We start from the raw sequence: 16,686 nt of genomic DNA on the forward strand, positions 1-16,686 counted from the left end.
GAGGAGGTAGCAACATGAAGTTAAAAGGAGTTAGGAGGAGTCAAGAAGAGTTGAAGAGGAAAAAGAAGAGAGTTAGACATGATCTAAATATACATGTGCTCATATATGAAACTACCAAGGAATACTTTTTAAAACTCTATGGTAAGGCTGGAGAGATGGTTCAGAGGTTAACAATGCTTGCTGTTCTTTGAAAGGACCAGGTCAGGTGGCTCAGAACCAGAGGGTCCAACTCTTTCTTCTGTCTCTGCAGTCACCTGAACTCAAGTGCACATAGCCACATGTGAATACACATAATTAAAAAGATAAAAATAATTTCTATTTTATGTGTGTGAGTGTTTGACTCCATGTATATATGTGCACTGTGTGTGCTGTGACCATGGAGTCCAGAAAGAGGCCTTGAATCCTCTGGAACAAGAGCTACAGGGAGTTGTGAGCAGCCCTGTGGGTGCTGGGAGCAGAATCTGGGTTCTCTGTGAGAGCAACAGGCACTCTTAAATGTTGAGCCATCTCTCCATCCTCAAAATAAATCTTTTTTAAAAAATCAGTGGTAGTGTGAGTTTAGAATGTGCAAAGGATTGGATTTAATTCTCAGCACCAAAAATCGATCAATCAATTGATAAAAAGTTGTTCAATTTGCATCTGTACTGGGCACAAACAGACTTTTCTTCTTATTCCCTAAACAATATAGCATTGCAAGTATATGCAGAGTATTGAAGTTGTGCTAGGTGGAGTTATTCTTGTATTTATTACTGCATGTGTGTGGTCAGAGGACAACTTTTTTGGCGTCCATTCTCTCCTCTACCATGTAAGTCCCAGAGATTGAACACAGGACTTCAAGTTTGGTGACAAGCTCCTTTACCCACTGTGCTAGGTGTTAAACGTAATATAGAGATGAGTTAAAAATGAAAGAAGACAGGAATGTGTTCTGTGCAAATATGATGCCATTTTATGTAAAAGACTTTAGAAATACAAGGGGTTTGGAGTCTACCTAGGATGGAGGGTGTGTCTGGAACAAATTCTCTAAGACCCAGAAACAACAAGATTGTGTGGGAGTTGACATTTTAGTCTGTGAATCAAATATGGCCTGATATCTGTGTTGTTGGCATTTTTTAATCATGGTGTTAAAACACAGCTGCATTTATTCACTGTGTAGTTCTGCAGGTGCTTTCAAGCTGCGGTGGCAAAGGTGAGTTGCTGGAATAGAGTTCACAAAACAAACTATTTGCAGAAGTGGGGGTGGGGAGGACAAGGTGGTTTGATGGGTAAAGAGGATTGCTGCCAAGCTGGATGGCCTGAGTTCAGTCCTGGTCCCACACGGTGAAAGGAGAGAACTAACTCCCACAGACTGTCCTCTGACTGCTTTGTACACACTCACACACACACACACTCTCTCTCTCTCTCTCACACACACATACACACACTGAATAAATGTGATCTTTTTTAAAGGCTGACTGTAGGCTAGTAAAAGCATACATGAGTGATGGAGTAAGAGGGCATGGCTCAGGAGTAGAGCTTTCATCAAGTGTACAAGAGACCCTGAGTCCCATCCTAGAACTAGAGGGAGAGAAGATCCAGCAGGGAGTAATTAACCATTAAAAACAATTCAATAAATAAGCAGAAATCCAAAAGGTACAGGGTTGAACTCAAATGCAAGTCTATGTACCACACCTTCACCATGCCTGCCTAGATCACTGTAAATGTATACAGCTGTGATTTTCACTATGTTAATTCTTTCCTTTTGTCTCACTGGACATGTGATAACTGCTCGCACTCACAGAGTACAGTGAAACCTTTCAGAACAAGAAGGCAAACCATGATGCCAGATCAAGTTTCTTAGCACTTTCATCCCCATTAGCCTGGAATATTGAACCCCTGTCTTCTAATCCTTTATACAATTTTTCCACACACAAAAAAAAATGGGTTTTATGTGTACACTGGAAGAAAATTGGGCATTGTTTGAAATTTTAGGCAGTCTGACAATGGAACAACTATACAAGAAGATTAATATTGATCGAATGATGCACTTTATTGCTTTTCTTATGCTATTTTAATATTTAAAAAGATAGTCAATTTAAGTGCCAGGATAAAAGTTTTAGAAAAACCTGTTAAACCTGTTAAAATGAATTATAGAGAAATTCAAATTCAGCGAGAAGAAAGTAACAGTGAAGTTGTTTCAAGATTGGATCATAAGGTTACAGAAAGAATGCCTGTTTTCACACAATCAACCTTAATTTATACAGTAACTGTACAGCAGTTACCTGATCAAGTGAATACACAAAATATTTGGACTCCAATGGAAATGTTAGATTTATGAAGGTTTAAGGAAGCAATAGTATCTTATGGCATGCATTCCCCATATGTAAAGCAAATGTTAAACTCCTGGTGAACATATAATAGGATTATACCACAGGACTGGCAGGAGATGGCACAGGCTGTTCTGGAACATGGTCAACAGCTCCAGTGGCAAATGTGGTTCACGGAAGAGGCTAAAAACATAGAAAAACAATGGAGGGATAAAGGAATACAAGTCTTCCAGGATCAGCTTGTTGGAGAAGGCCAATATGCTGTAGTACAAATACAATGTTTATATGATATCCAACCCTTAATTCTATGTCAAATGGCAGGCTTGAATGCAAGGAACAGAGTTGAGGAATCAGGAAAGAAAACTGAGTCATTTACAAAGGTTATACAGGGCCCAAAAGAATCTTTGCACAAGCATCTAGTGAGGACCTTCTAGCTGCATCCTAACACGGCAAAGAGCACATGATGGTTATCCAGAGTAAGCATATCAAAAACAAGGCCACTTCCTATTACTCTGTAAACTTCTTTAGTCCAAGGCTCCACCATCACTGTTATGGCAATCAGATTCCATGACTTTGGGAGCGGCCTAACTATAATCAATCCATGGTAAGTATATCTGCACCTCTGAGCAGCTCTATGGGTCTGGGCGATCTCCTCTGGCCTTCGGTTACCTCCTGTGGAAGCTAGAGATGTTTACAGTGTTTACTTCTAGGGTCATTGCAGGATTTATGTCAGATGATGGAGGGCAGGTACTTTGCTCAACACTGGGCCCACACCATGCATTTCTACATTGCCTGCTGCTACTGTTTCCATGGCTATCAGTGCAGGAATGACCTTTGGCTCACTCCCAAACTCTAACCACTTTCCCTTCTCTGATGTTTTTGTGCAGAAATATGTTTCCACCTAACCTTGTGGAGAGCTGCTTCAAACAGGTTAGGAGGAAGCCCATGGTTTAATGAAGGAGGGGTGGAGGGTGGAGGGTGGAGGGAGCTTACTTCCCAAGGAGAAGGGTGGGAAGAAGGGCCTGAGTCGGGGGACCTTGGAGAGGATTCTTGGAGAATATGTGTACTGCCCATGGCTATGATGGTGATGCAAAGGGTGGCCAGGTTATGGAACTCATGGAGGCTAGGATGCTGGGGTAGAGGTTCTGAGACTTCTGATCACAGATGTGCTAAAAATCTGTCTGAGCATCAGCTTGGGGTTCATAGTAGAAAAGCAGCCACAGGCAACATGTGAAGAGGACTTACACTTTCCTATAAAACTGTATTTACAGAAGCAAGTAGTGGAATGATTTTGGCCAGCAGGGGGTGCATAGCAACCCCTTTATTGATGGCTAGACATAAAGATGCAGACTATATATCCATTTTCTATGCTTGGTTTTTAACAGCCTCACTATTCGGTTACTCATTTCTTTTCTTTGGTGAAGAGGATGAACCCCAGGACTTGTTTATATTAGGCAAATGTCAGTTACTAATTTCTTTTATTATTATTATTATTATTATTATTATTATTATTATCATTATCGATATTATTTTCAGTGTGTGTGTGTGTGTGTGTATGTGTGTGTGTGTATATGTGTGTGTGTGTGTGTGTGTGTGTGTGTGTGTGTGTGTGTGTGTGTGAATGCATGTCAGGTGTGGGTGTGGAGCTCACATGACAACTTTTGGGGCTTGGTTCTCTCCTCCCACTATGGGTCTGAAGATCTAACTCAGATCATCAGGCCTGTGCTCAGGAAATTCTTTGACCTGCTGTGAGCTGTCTTGCTGGCACAATTATTCATTTCTTTAGTTATAAGTTTTATTAAGAAATTTAAAATAGAGATACAAAAAATTGTACTATTCTTTGGCATTAACAAAGATTGTACACAAAATCTTTGCTGCTCAAGTCTCTTCTATCTAGGGTAGAATTTGCAGATGACCTCTAGATCACGTCTAGGTGATGAAGGACAGCTAACACACGTAAATGATCTGCAGACAGCTGTTCTGAATTAGAACCATTTAGAGCAGTGGTTCTCAACCTTCCTAACGCTGTGGCTCTGCAATGCAGTTCCTCATGTTGTGGTGAGCCACAACTATAACAGTATTATTGTTGCTACTTCGTAACTGTAATTTTGTCACTGAGTGGTGTCACAGTTCCTAAGATGATACGAAATACCTGTTTTCTGACAGCCATGACCAACAGGTTGAGAACTGCTGGTTTAGAAACTAATGACAACCAAAGGTCTGCATGTGTTCACTACACAAATGGTTTTTTCCAGCATTTTCAATCCATGGTTGCTTGTATCTATGGACATGGAATTTATACATGTTGAGGAGTTGTATCTAAACTTTTTCTGGGAAGATAAAACACACAGGTCTGTCACCCAATGAGAGACCAAAGTCATGATTGCACCAATTTGGTGAGCTAATGACTTCTTGGCAGGCTTTTTAATTGGAGTGTAGGTGAGGGGTTACTTACAGGAGCAGGCGTGACTCAAAAGCAGTTGCATCACCAGAAAAGTCCATCCCAGCGTGGGTGGCAAGTGTTGAAAGCTGTATTCCTGGATGAGCTCTCTGTGCAATTTGCAAGCAGCTCACCAGGTCCAAAATCTCCTCTAGGCAGTTTGGCAGGTCAGAGTCTCCTCCATTTATCTAATGTTTTTATAAAGACAGGGAAGGGACTTCACAAATCTTGTAAGCTTCAGATTTCTCAAATGGGAAGTATGTTTACTTCCTGAATTTCATGAATTTTCCAGCTCCCTACATGAGTGAATTTTTCAATTTAGAGGAAGCTGCTGTACAACAGGACAATATGCTATAAGTCTTTATGGAACTTTGAAATATATACATGCAGATATGTCATATAAATATGATATATAAAACACATATGAAACATGTATATATATTCATATATGATTCATTATGTATGATAAATGCATATATTTCATGTATAAATGCAAAATACATAAATATATATGAAATACATATATATGGTGAAATGTCCAAATCGTTCCAATTAAACAATCAGAAAAAGGCATACACACACACACACACACACACACACACACACACACACACACACAAATAAATCTTTAAAAACTTTCCAATTTTGGTGCATTAGAGGATCATGGGCAAGCAGCTGGTTGAGCTTTCTGATTTCCCTCAGCCAAAGGCCCTGGGTGTCCAGAATAAGCACATAAGTGCCTTATGAAGAAAGGACAAGTTCTCCTTTGAATAAGTGTTTGTAATTTCCTAAACAAATCCCCAGTGTTGGCAACATTTTTATTTTGACTGGTAGTTTCCAGCAAAGTCACAGAGTGTGTAATGTAAGCACTATCTGTATGGATATTAAGAAATTGATCAGAAAATGCTGAAAAACTGCAATGACAGCATGTAGCTCTGTTATTTATGCAAAGGAGCCATTTGTAGTAAATTGTACTACTTCATAATTATAAGCAAAAGCATTGGTGCCTGTTGAGGAGCCATCAGTGAATATCAATAGGGCATACGTCAAGGGAACAAATGATGTCACATAGAAAATACAAATTCATGCTTATTGGCAAAATCAATAAGTTTATCTGGAGGGTAATGATTATCTAAGATTCCCAAATATGAGGCCAAAGCAATAAGCCAGAATTCAGTAGTTTGCATAAGCCAATCAATTTGTTCTTTGGTATAAGTATGTATAATAACATCTGGTTCTCTACCAAAATAGCACCTTCCTTGTTCTCTCCCTAAAATTATAAGATGAGATACAGCCTCATAATATGGTCCAATGTCCCTTTTATGTGTGGCCGGGAGATGCATCCACATTAAAGGTGCAGTCTGCCAAAAAACAGCAGTTGATGAAAGAACTGTTCTACATATAATAAATTTCAAAGGTTTATCATAATCCATAAATGTGGCAGCTTGTGATCGTATGGCTTGTTCTATGATTTGAAATGCTTTTCTCCCTGCCAGAGTAAGCTCACAGGGAGACATGGCACTAGCATTTCCAGGTAATATATCATAAAGAGTTTTTACATCACTCTTACTGAGATTCAAATATGGGATAAGTCAATTAATATCTCCAAGAAGTTTTTAAAAATCATTTAAGGTTTTAAATTTACCTAATCTTAACTCTAATTTCTGAGAGGAAATTTTAGACGCCATCATTTGGAATCCATGATAAGTATATAGAACCTTTAGCTGAACTTTATCAAGTGCTATCTCCAGTCCCTTACTTTGCAAGGCATTATTAGGTTCATCATAACATTTTAAAACCTTGCCACCATCTTTTCCAGCTATCAAAATATCATCCATATAGTGGATTATATACATTTCTGGCCAATGATTTCTTTCTTCTTTTTTTTTTTTACTTACAAACTGTATGGCTGTGGCAGGCTTCTTGCCAACTGTTCTTATAGCTTAAATTAATCCATTTCTATAACTCTATACCTTGCCACGTGGCTTGTGGCTTACCAGTGTCTTCACATGCGGTTTGTCATGGTGGTGGCTGGCAGTTTCTCTGACTCAGCCTTCCACTTCCCAGAATTCTTCTCCTCCTTGTCCTGCCTATACTTCCTCCTGCCTGGCCACTGGACAATCAGTGTTTTCTTTATTGACCAATCAGAGCAACAGATTTGACATACAGACCATCCCACAGCACAACTGTATTACAAGGTTAACAAATAGTTTTACTAAGATATGTGAGAATCTATACAAAGGGCAAAATGTTGCCTCATCAGTGCAAGATAGTAGTTTTTTATTTTAAATTTTTTTTTGAGAACTTTATATATGACCACTGCATCTATATCATTCCTGCCTCTCCACTCCAATATAATACTTTCTAAAGAATATGAGCAATTTTTTTTTTTGTTTTTTCGAGACAGGGTTTCTCTGTGTAGCTTTGCACCTTTCCTGGAGCTCACTTGGTAGCCCAGGCTGGCCTTGAACTCACAGAAATCCGCCTGGCTCTGCCTCCCGAGTGCTGGGATTAAAGGCGTGTGCCACCACGCCCGGCGCAAATATTTATTTTGAACCAAGGACTCACTAAATTTTATTTCATGAAACAAACTACATTTACCAGTTGTTGAACATATCAGGATACATATGACAATTGATGACAAGAAGTTTGTTCAAAATCCACTTGGGATGTGACTAAATCCAGAGTTATTATGAGTTACATAAACTGGAAAAAGACAGTAGGTAATAGTTTGGTAAAAATAATCTTTTCTAAATATCCTGCATTCAGAATGTGGCATAAGTAAAAATTAAGGTATTAATTAACCTTGTCATTATTTCAGGTAGCTTCCATATTAGAAGAAAACTTCCTGAAGATGTTGGATATTTCATAAAATACCTCAATTTGAATAAAATAATGTTCCCTAGCTTTAGAATTACTGTGACTTAAAATTTTTATCTGAATGGAAATGATTTATAAATTTATTTGATTTATTAAGCCTTGGCTGGTTTGTTTGTTTGTTTGTTTGACTGGACTGATACTGGACTGAGGTTTCACCACTGCTGTGCATGTACTCTACCACCCACCTGGGTCTCAAGCACCTTTTAAATTTTTATTCATTTTGAGACAGAGTCTCATTCAGTTGCCCAGGATGGTTTTGAACTCACTCTATAGCAGGATGGCCTTGAACTCAGCATTCTTCTGCCCCAGTTTCCTAAGTAATTAAGCTTAGAGGCCTGCACTACCAAGCCTATATCTAAACATGGTTTTAAAAACTGCTCATTTTACATTCTTAACAAAATGCTTTAAATGTATATAAAACTAGAGACTGTTGCATAGTGAATTATAATACTTGTGTGCTTAGTCAAGCTTTTGGGTTGTTGAAGGTAAGTTTCTGAGGAGTCCTCACACTCAGCATAATCTATTGCATGTATGTATGTATGTATGTATGTATGTATGTATGTGCAGGGATGTGCGTGTATACACAGACACGCCATGGTACGTGTGTGAGGGTCAGATGAGAACTTGCTAGAGTCAGGTCACCCCTTTCTCCACGTGGGTCCCAGGAATTTAACTCATATGATGAGCTTTGGCAGGAAGCACCTTCACCCACTAAGCCATCTGACCAAAGCTGTAACTGTGGTGTTTGTTTCTTTGTTTGTTTGTTTGCTTGCTTTTAGAAGTGGGGGAGATAGAAACAAAAGGAAAATGATGGAAATGAAATTAGTGTGCAGCATGACTGGCCAATGATTTCTTACTGATTACATTGCAAGAGCAACATAAGATTTATATAAAGTGGGATTATTAGCCATGTCCTGTGGGAGGACATGCCATTGACATCTCCTCACTGGTGCTTTAAAATTGATGGCAGGTAGGCTGAATGGCAAAGCATTTTTGATCCTCTGGGTGAAAGGGGATGGTAAAAAAAAGCAATCTTTCAAGTCTATGATAACTTTGAAATGTCCCAAAGGTATGGTGATGGGTGAAGGGAGGCCAGGTTGAAAGTCTCCCATCAATACCATCATTTTATTCACTGCCCTTAAAACTTGTAATAGCCGCTATTTACCTGATTTTTTCCTTAATAACAAAGATAGGAGTATTCTAATGAGAATTACTAGGGGTGATATGGCCAGCTTCAAGCTACTTCTGTACCAGCTGCTGTGCAGTCAATAATTTTTCATGGGTAACAGGCCATTGATTGACCCACACAGGCTGATTTTTTCTGCATGAGTCACAGGAGTATCAATGACCCCCATGGAAAAAATGGTCTAATCCTGCTCTTTTTGACTAGGGGTGGCCTCTAGAGGTTTTAGTATTCCTGTTCCATGTTTTCCTAAGTTTTTACCTGGTAAGTACCCATTTTTCAACATTTGAGTGGTAATAACATCATTAGTACTGCACATGATTATTCCAAGTTGAGATAAGTCTCTACCCAAGAAGATGATTGGTAATCTGGCTATAACACAAGGTTGTATGATACCTTGATAACTGTCCTGATCTTTCCAATTTAAAATTTTTGAACTCCTTTCATGGTTTTGACTTTGTCCTATTCCCTTCAAAGGGGTCAAGGTAGCATCTAATGACCAAGTTATGGGCCATTCCTCCTTTCTAATAATGGTAACATCTGCACCTGTATCAACCAGATCCGATAATTCCTTGCCAGCCAGCCATAGGGTCATGAGAGTTTTCTGTGCTACTTCTGATACTACTACTGCCCAAATGTACATATTTTCCTTTTAATTAGTATCTTTCACATTAAATGACAAAATATTTCTCACAGTAGTTTGAAAACATGATACTATGTGATACATGTTTGTGTACCTTAGATGATTTTGATAGTTCATGTTGAAGGTATAATATAACATGAACTTTGGCTTGTTCAAATCTGTGAAGTTTTATTTATTCTTCCTTCTTTCCATGTGTCATCAATTTAAATTATAGAAAATATACTTATACTTAATACTTTAGTGTAGATGTAACCAACCATCTTATTAAATAAGAAACACAGAACCAATGTAAAGAAGAAAGCCAAGAGGTCAGAGCTCAGAGCTAAAACCTTACCCTTCCTCCTGTGGTGGTCCTACCTCTCTGAAAGAGACCTACTTCCTGTGTGTCTGTCTTTATATAGTCTTTCTGTTCTGCCTTCTCATTGGTTGTAAACCCAAACACATGACTGCCTCATCACTGCCTGTATGTACAGCCCTCCAGGTCTTCTATGGTATTGAGATTACAGGCATGTGTCTCCAACACTGACTGTATCCTTGACCACACGGAGATCTGCCTAGCTCTTCTACCAAGTGCTGGGATTAAAGGCGTGCACCACGAATGCCTAGCTCTGCTATGGCTTGCTATTAGCTCTGTCCCTCGGGCAACTTTATTTATTAACATACAAATAAAATCACATTTCAGTACAAATAAAATACCACCATACTTTAGAACCCTCCTTTAGCAAAAATTAGTTCTTACAGTGATTTGACTTTTTTCTGAAAACAGGTATTTTGGCACATGTGTAGAACAGGCACAGATACAATCCCAGCACTTGGGAGGCAGAAGCTGTCAGATATGTCTCAGTTCAAGGCCAGCCTGGTCTACAAAGACAGTTCTACTCTACACAGATATACATAGTGAGACTACATTCATTGGTAGAGACGTCTAGACTTTCCAGATATTCTAAAGTTACAATGGGCTTAATAAGTAGAATTAGTAAATTAGCATACTGTGTCATTAACTTTTTCCAAAATTCAAATGAAGTATCAGTTTTGGAGGATAGCTAGACCCTCTATGATGTCCCCATAATTTTTTATGTCCTGATTCTCAGAGAAGGAAATGCAGGCTGTAAGTCTATGTGCTCAGAGTTTTGAAGAAGACCAATATCCAATGTTGTTTTTCATTGCTGTATGGACTTTGCATTTTGAGGACAAATGAGTCTTAAGTTACATCACCTTGTCTCCATAGACATGGAAGGTCTTGTCAGTGTGTGACAAAAGAATTACCAGAATTGTTCTAGTTTTTGTATATTTTGTATTAAAATTCATAAAAATGATTGTCTTGTCAAAGTTTTGAGCATTATAGGCCACTAGTTGTTAGGAAACAAATGAATTCTTGACCATGATGCTCATATTTTGAAGAAATTTTAAAGTTATTTTTTTTTTTTTTTGGTTTTTCGAGACAGGGTTTCTCTGTGTAGCTTTGCGCCTTTCCTGGGACTCACTTGGTAGCCCAGGCTGGCCTCGAACTCACAGAGATCCTCCTGGCTCTGCCTCCCGAGTGCTGGGATTAAAGGCGTGCGCCACCACCGCCCGGCTCTTAAAGTTATTTTTATATGAGCACAGTTTACTGAAAGTTGCTTTTTTCATACTGAACCACCTCTCCTTAATGTAAACATGTAATCTATCTAGAAATTCAGACATGCTCAATTTTGCTAAATATAGAAGTAGAATTAACATTCTACATAATTTTACTTTACAATTTCTTTATTTAGTCTTTTTCCAGATGACTTGCCTATCAGTGAGAATGAGGTACAATATCACTTTGTTGACATTGTTCTGTAGTTTTAAACTAAAACTATTTTATGAAATCTGGTGTCTCTGTGTTGAGTGAATATATAGTTAGGATTGTAGTATCTCTTTTAGGAGTATAGCATTTTCTTCCAGTCTCTTCAGACTAGGTCTGGTTTGAAATCAAAATGATGAGATATTAGAATAGCCATGCTTTCTTATTTTTACTTACATCTATATGGAAAATATTTTTCCAACTTGTCACCCTTAGTTTATGTCTCTCACTGGTAGTCAAATCTGTTTCACAGAAGCAAAACAAACAAACAAACAAAAAAAAACATCGACCTGCTTTTCTTACCCATTCTACTTGTCTCTATCTCTTCCTTAGGCAGTTAAGACCATTAACACTTTTAGTTATTATTTAAGGTGGTCTGTATATAGTTTTGAGGGTTGTCTGCTATTTGAGAAGCATGGGTTAGAACTACCAGTTCAGCCTGCTGATTTGTGGTATGGGCTGGAAGAGCTTGCGTTTTGACCACTATGGTATCTGAGACAATTGCATATTCCACTCCATGTACTCCTTTATATAGGAAGATGCTGCCATCTGTATACCATGTAAGTGGCCTGAAGTAATGCTCATTTCTGCATATGTATCAGATGGGGTGGTAACTCTCTTAGGGTCTCAATGTGTGAGTGTGATGGGGAGTATTCCAGGACTGGTTGGGAGAGAAGATTTGAGATGTAAAGAGGTGGACATGGTTGAAAAGTCAGTGCTGTGTTCTCAACCAGTGCCACCTGAAGGGAGAGAACTTGAGAGGGAGGTAATGTTAGAAGGGCCTTATATGTTAAAAGGTGTGACAGAGGGTGAAGAGAAAGGACAGTAATGGGTGACTCAAAGGTTGGCTTCATAAGGAGGTGCTTTCCATCTGGAGTCTCAGGATCCAGGTTGATACATTGTGAGAGGGCCTTTGTAAAGCAGTTAAGGAATTCAGATGAGTTTTCATTTTTCCCCTGTATGACCTCTTGGACTTTTTCATGATTTATTGACTTAAGGACAGTCTTGCAGAAGCCAACTAGGAGGCAGGTTCAAACCTATTTCTAGCTAGAATGTCCCCTGGGTTATTGTAATCCCATCCAGGCTCCTGGTCTGGGACTGCCCTAGCCCCCACTGGGTAGGTGTTATCTGTTGGATGGAGTTTGCCTGCATGGACCCTAGCCTGATCCCAGACTCACCTAAGCTCCTCTGGGGCAAGATTGTTTGTACAAACAATCATATAGACATCATGAAAGGTAAGATCATAGGATTGGGTAATGTACTGGAATTATTTAATAAAAAAGTGGAAGAATTGACCGTATAGGACCCCAACCTATTTTATATTTGGGAGAGCTCAGATAATGAAAAGGGGACATTTACCCTGACTAGACCATCCACCCCAGCAACCACTCACAAACGAAGAACTGGGGCTGGTCTAGATTGAGGAGGTATAGGAGGTCCCAAGGTAGAGCAGGAACAATGAACAGGAGGACTAGGGGCTGTTTGTGTATTAAAAGTGGATGCCAGGGAGGGTTGACCTGGTGGATGACCTGTTTCTGAGGATGGAGAAAGGGAAATTGAGGGGACTGGAAGAGAGTGCCACGGACTGCCCCACTGGGAGTACCACGACCGTAGGAGAATCAGGGCTTGGGTAGTCAGGAAGGCGAGGATTCGGCGACTGACAGACAGACAACACACTCAAAAGCGGTTTGAATCTGCTGCAATTTTACTTCTGCAAATCAGTAGTTTATATACAGAAAAGAAAACTATCAAGTCATACAAGGAACAAGAGCTTGGCAATAATTCAATTACATCATCTTTAAAAAAATCAAGCACACAGTTACTAATTGGTGCTAGACATATGCCTTCACTCACAAGAACTTTATGACCCAAAGAGCAGTCTGTGTTTTTTAAACTTAGTACAGTTCCTAGACTTGTGTAGGCTTCTTGCAGCTGTGTCCTTCATCTTTATCTCAGCCGCTTGCTAGTTTATTATGTACTTCTACTTTTCTGGTTCTCATGACCCATTTAGCCAATTTGGATGCTGCAGATCCTCCCTAAGTCTTTCTTCAGTTCTTTACCACATATCTCTTCTAATATAAAACCTTTTAACCTGCTGGAATATGGACTCTTGTACTTTTACACCTGTAAGGGGAAGGAGTTCTGCTGTAGTCCTTAAGTTTTCCATGCTGAACTTTCTCAACAGAGGGGCCCACCATCTGCCTCCTATGAGATAATGTTTTCTGCCATAAATCACTTTAGTTGGGATTCCTAAAGGATTCCTAGTGGGTGAGTGTTCATTCCCTAGAATTGCCTGAACTATTATACTTTCTATTATCTAGCAGCTTGAGGCTTGAGGTTTTTAAGGAATAGTTCATTCTGCTATATCTAATTAAGGTCCATGTCCAGCTTCCCCTTTCCTCCACAGTTCACAACCCAAGCATTCATTAATTTTGGCTGTGTTTTATCGATTAATTAGAACATTATCAGAAAAACAGTTATACAGAACACATAGCCCTGAGAACTCATGATCTGTGAAGTATGTGTCCTTCGAGAAGGAGACATAACACAGGCACTCTGGCAGGGACCTCCAGGGAGCTTAGTCCCATGGGACACGTATCTCCCGTACGCTATAATTGACATGATTGTTCATGTCACACAGACGACACTGGAGTTGGTGTGGCAAGAGAGGAAGATGTGGACTTTGGCTTTGGTTTATAGAGTGGTTGCTCATTAGCTGGCTCAAAAGAAAATGTTTCATCCTGTTCTGACTTCATAGCTAGTAATAGCTGGGTGGGGGAACAGGGGGAACAGAGAGAAGGCTTAGAGAGAAGGTAAGAGAAGGCTTTGACATATAGGGTCTCTTTCCATTTCCCCGATCACTCACAATAGTTGTAAAGGTCCCATATATTATTGGGATCTAGTGTGCCATTATGTGGCCATTTAGATTGATTATCTAAAGGATAATGAGGCCAAACTTTATTGCACAAGCGAACAAGTTTAGGGCCTTTCAAATCAGGAGCCAGGTGTGAAGGCTTGAGATTTTCTAGGAGGCATCCCAAGGGGGTGTGAGAAGGTATGGAGTGCAGGGCTCCCATGGATGAGAGGGGAGGGAATCATTCACTGCAGCCTGTAGTCATGGGCATCTCCTGACTCAGGGAGGACCGGCCAGGGACCAAGCCATTCAGAGGGTCATCACCCAACTCAACTGGGGTCCTGCTTAGCCCGGCTAAGCCAACAGAGAGACTCAGGTGCCTGGTAGCAGGGCTTTAGTAGAAGCCAGAGGGCGAGAGAAAACCGAGCTCTAGGGGGAAGGAATCATCCAGAGGAAAGGCTGAAATGGTAGACTTTTGTGGCTCCTTTTGTGAGAAGATGGGAGAGCACAGGAAGGGATGCTTATAACTGCCTGATTGCATCTCTTAGGATGGGGGTGTGGTCAGGTGAAGAGGGCCAGCCTTAGCCTTAAAGACACTGTCTGGGGATACCTCCACTTCCAAGAGTACTAGAGGGGTGCTGGACATTCAAAGGTCACTTCCTCAGACCCAGGAAAAGGTTTACACCAACCAAAAGGGGAACTCACCTAATTGCCGCTGTTGGATGGAATGCTGAGCGATCGGTGAGCTGGAAGTTTGGTCTGTTGCAGATGGACAGGAGATGAGGGATAGAGTCTTAGTGTGGCTCAGACCATAAGGGGAGAGCACAGGCACCAAGGTAGTCTATCCCGGGTTTCGACACCAAATGTAAGTAAACCGCAAAAACTCTGGGTTTGGTGTCCTGGGTTTTGGCACCAAATGTCCGTAAACCACAGAAACTCTGGGTTTGGTGACCCGGGTTTTGGCACCAAATGTTAGTAAAGCACAGAAACTCTGGGTTTGGTGTCCCAGGTTTCAGCACCAAATGTAAGTAAAGTGCAAAAACTCTGGGTTTGGTGACCAGGGTTTTGGCACCAAAATATTAGTAAATTGATGGCTGAAACTGCAAGGAGACAATTCAGCCCTGGAAGGCGAGGTATCCCAGACACCTCGAGCTACTCAGAACAAGAGTTCTGCCCTGAAGGTGGCCCGGACACCTGGAGCTGTTTTGCACAGTCTGATGGCTTGGACTGCAAAGAAACAGTCCAACCTTGGAGAGGAAGGTTTTCTGACTTCTCGGGAGAGTCAGGACTGGAACTGCTTCAGCAAGGAAGGGTACCCTGACTCTTCGGGAAAGTCAGGGTATCCTGACTCTTCGGGAAGGTCAGGATTTACCTGGTATGATGGTATGATGGGGGATGGTTTCCCCACAGGAAACAGCAATCCTGCTCCTCTCCTGGAGAGCCACAATGTCTGGCTCAGTGTTACCAGCTCTTTCTCGCTTAGTCCAGTAAGGGACTTCCCAGCAAGGTTCTTCTGTTCAGCTCCCCCTTGCTCAGTCCACCATGGGACGTCCCAGTAAGGCTCTTCTGTTCACCAGTCAATGAAGGTCTTCACCCAATACTCTTTTGAGAAAGAGGTTTATTTGGGAAGGAGGAGTCCAGGAGAGTAGCTGCCTCTACCAGGATGGAGTGAACAGCTGGCAACTGACCAGGCAGGGCAGTTTATATAGGATGTCTAGGGCTCAGAGTCAACTGTGATTGGTTAGTTTATTTTCTGCCCAGGGATTGGCCAGTTTTGTGAGAAAGGGGCAGAGATGGCCCTGATTTCAAGGCTAAACTGTATTTCTTTCACTGTCCTTTCTTGGCTTTTTGACACTACCTCTAAGGCCAGGGCACATTTCTTTCATTTACTCTGATTCTAGGGTCCAAGAGTGTTATTTTGGTACTGGTCTCAGAGTCAGGACATATTTCCTGGGTTCTGGGTTTGGGGATAAAGTGTTCATTTCTCTGGCTCAGGTCCCAAACACAGGCTGTGTTTCTTTCCCTGGTCCTGGGCCCTAGGGCCAGGATTCTACTCTCCTGCTCTGTGATTGGTTGATTTCACAAGTCAGTTGGACAGCGGCAGAAATGGTTCTGATTTGAGCTAAACTGTGTTTCTCTCACTGGCTTTATTTGAGCCATCCTTCCCTAATTCTACGCTCTAGGTTCTGGGTCGATTTCTCTAACCAGCCCCTTTTCCCTACAAGTAAGAATGGTAACTTTTTGAGGTTGGGGGTACTATCTATTCTCTTTCACAACTTGTAGAACATCACTCAAATCCTTTCTAGTTTTCATAATTTTCATTGAAGTTGTTCTCTTATTTAGAGGAGCCTCCCATTGAAAAGCATTTGAATATCTCTTTTGAAAATTTGCATATAATTTCTTGTTTATGTATATTTACTATTAACAGTTATGACTATTTTATGATATGTGTTTTTTTTTAAATTCTGTCCAAACAAATGGATTTTACAGAAATGTACAGAATATTCCAATAAAACATTAAAGAATACATGACTTTTCTCGACAGCACATGGGGCATT

At 40.5% G+C, this 16,686-nt stretch overlaps 1 protein-coding gene and 1 long non-coding RNA gene across 2 annotated transcripts in view; both read left to right on the forward strand.

Moving 5' to 3' along the window:
* The window catches only part of LOC143270293 (uncharacterized), a 539,180-nt gene that overhangs the window by 215,456 nt on the left and 307,038 nt on the right, over window positions 1-16,686 (forward strand). The gene's annotated exons all lie outside the window — the stretch shown is intronic.
* LOC143270139 (uncharacterized) overlaps window positions 1-16,686 on the forward strand; it is a 41,812-nt gene that overhangs the window by 2,175 nt on the left and 22,951 nt on the right. Inside the window, exon 2 of the long non-coding RNA XR_013047107.1 lies at window positions 3,191-3,233. This is a non-coding gene — a long non-coding RNA (uncharacterized LOC143270139). The remainder of the gene's footprint in view (window positions 1-3,190; window positions 3,234-16,686) is intronic.

This window comes from Peromyscus maniculatus, chromosome 22 (genome assembly GCF_049852395.1).
Source record: "Peromyscus maniculatus bairdii isolate BWxNUB_F1_BW_parent chromosome 22, HU_Pman_BW_mat_3.1, whole genome shotgun sequence".
In the NCBI taxonomy this organism is placed as follows: Eukaryota; Metazoa; Chordata; class Mammalia; order Rodentia; family Cricetidae; genus Peromyscus; species Peromyscus maniculatus.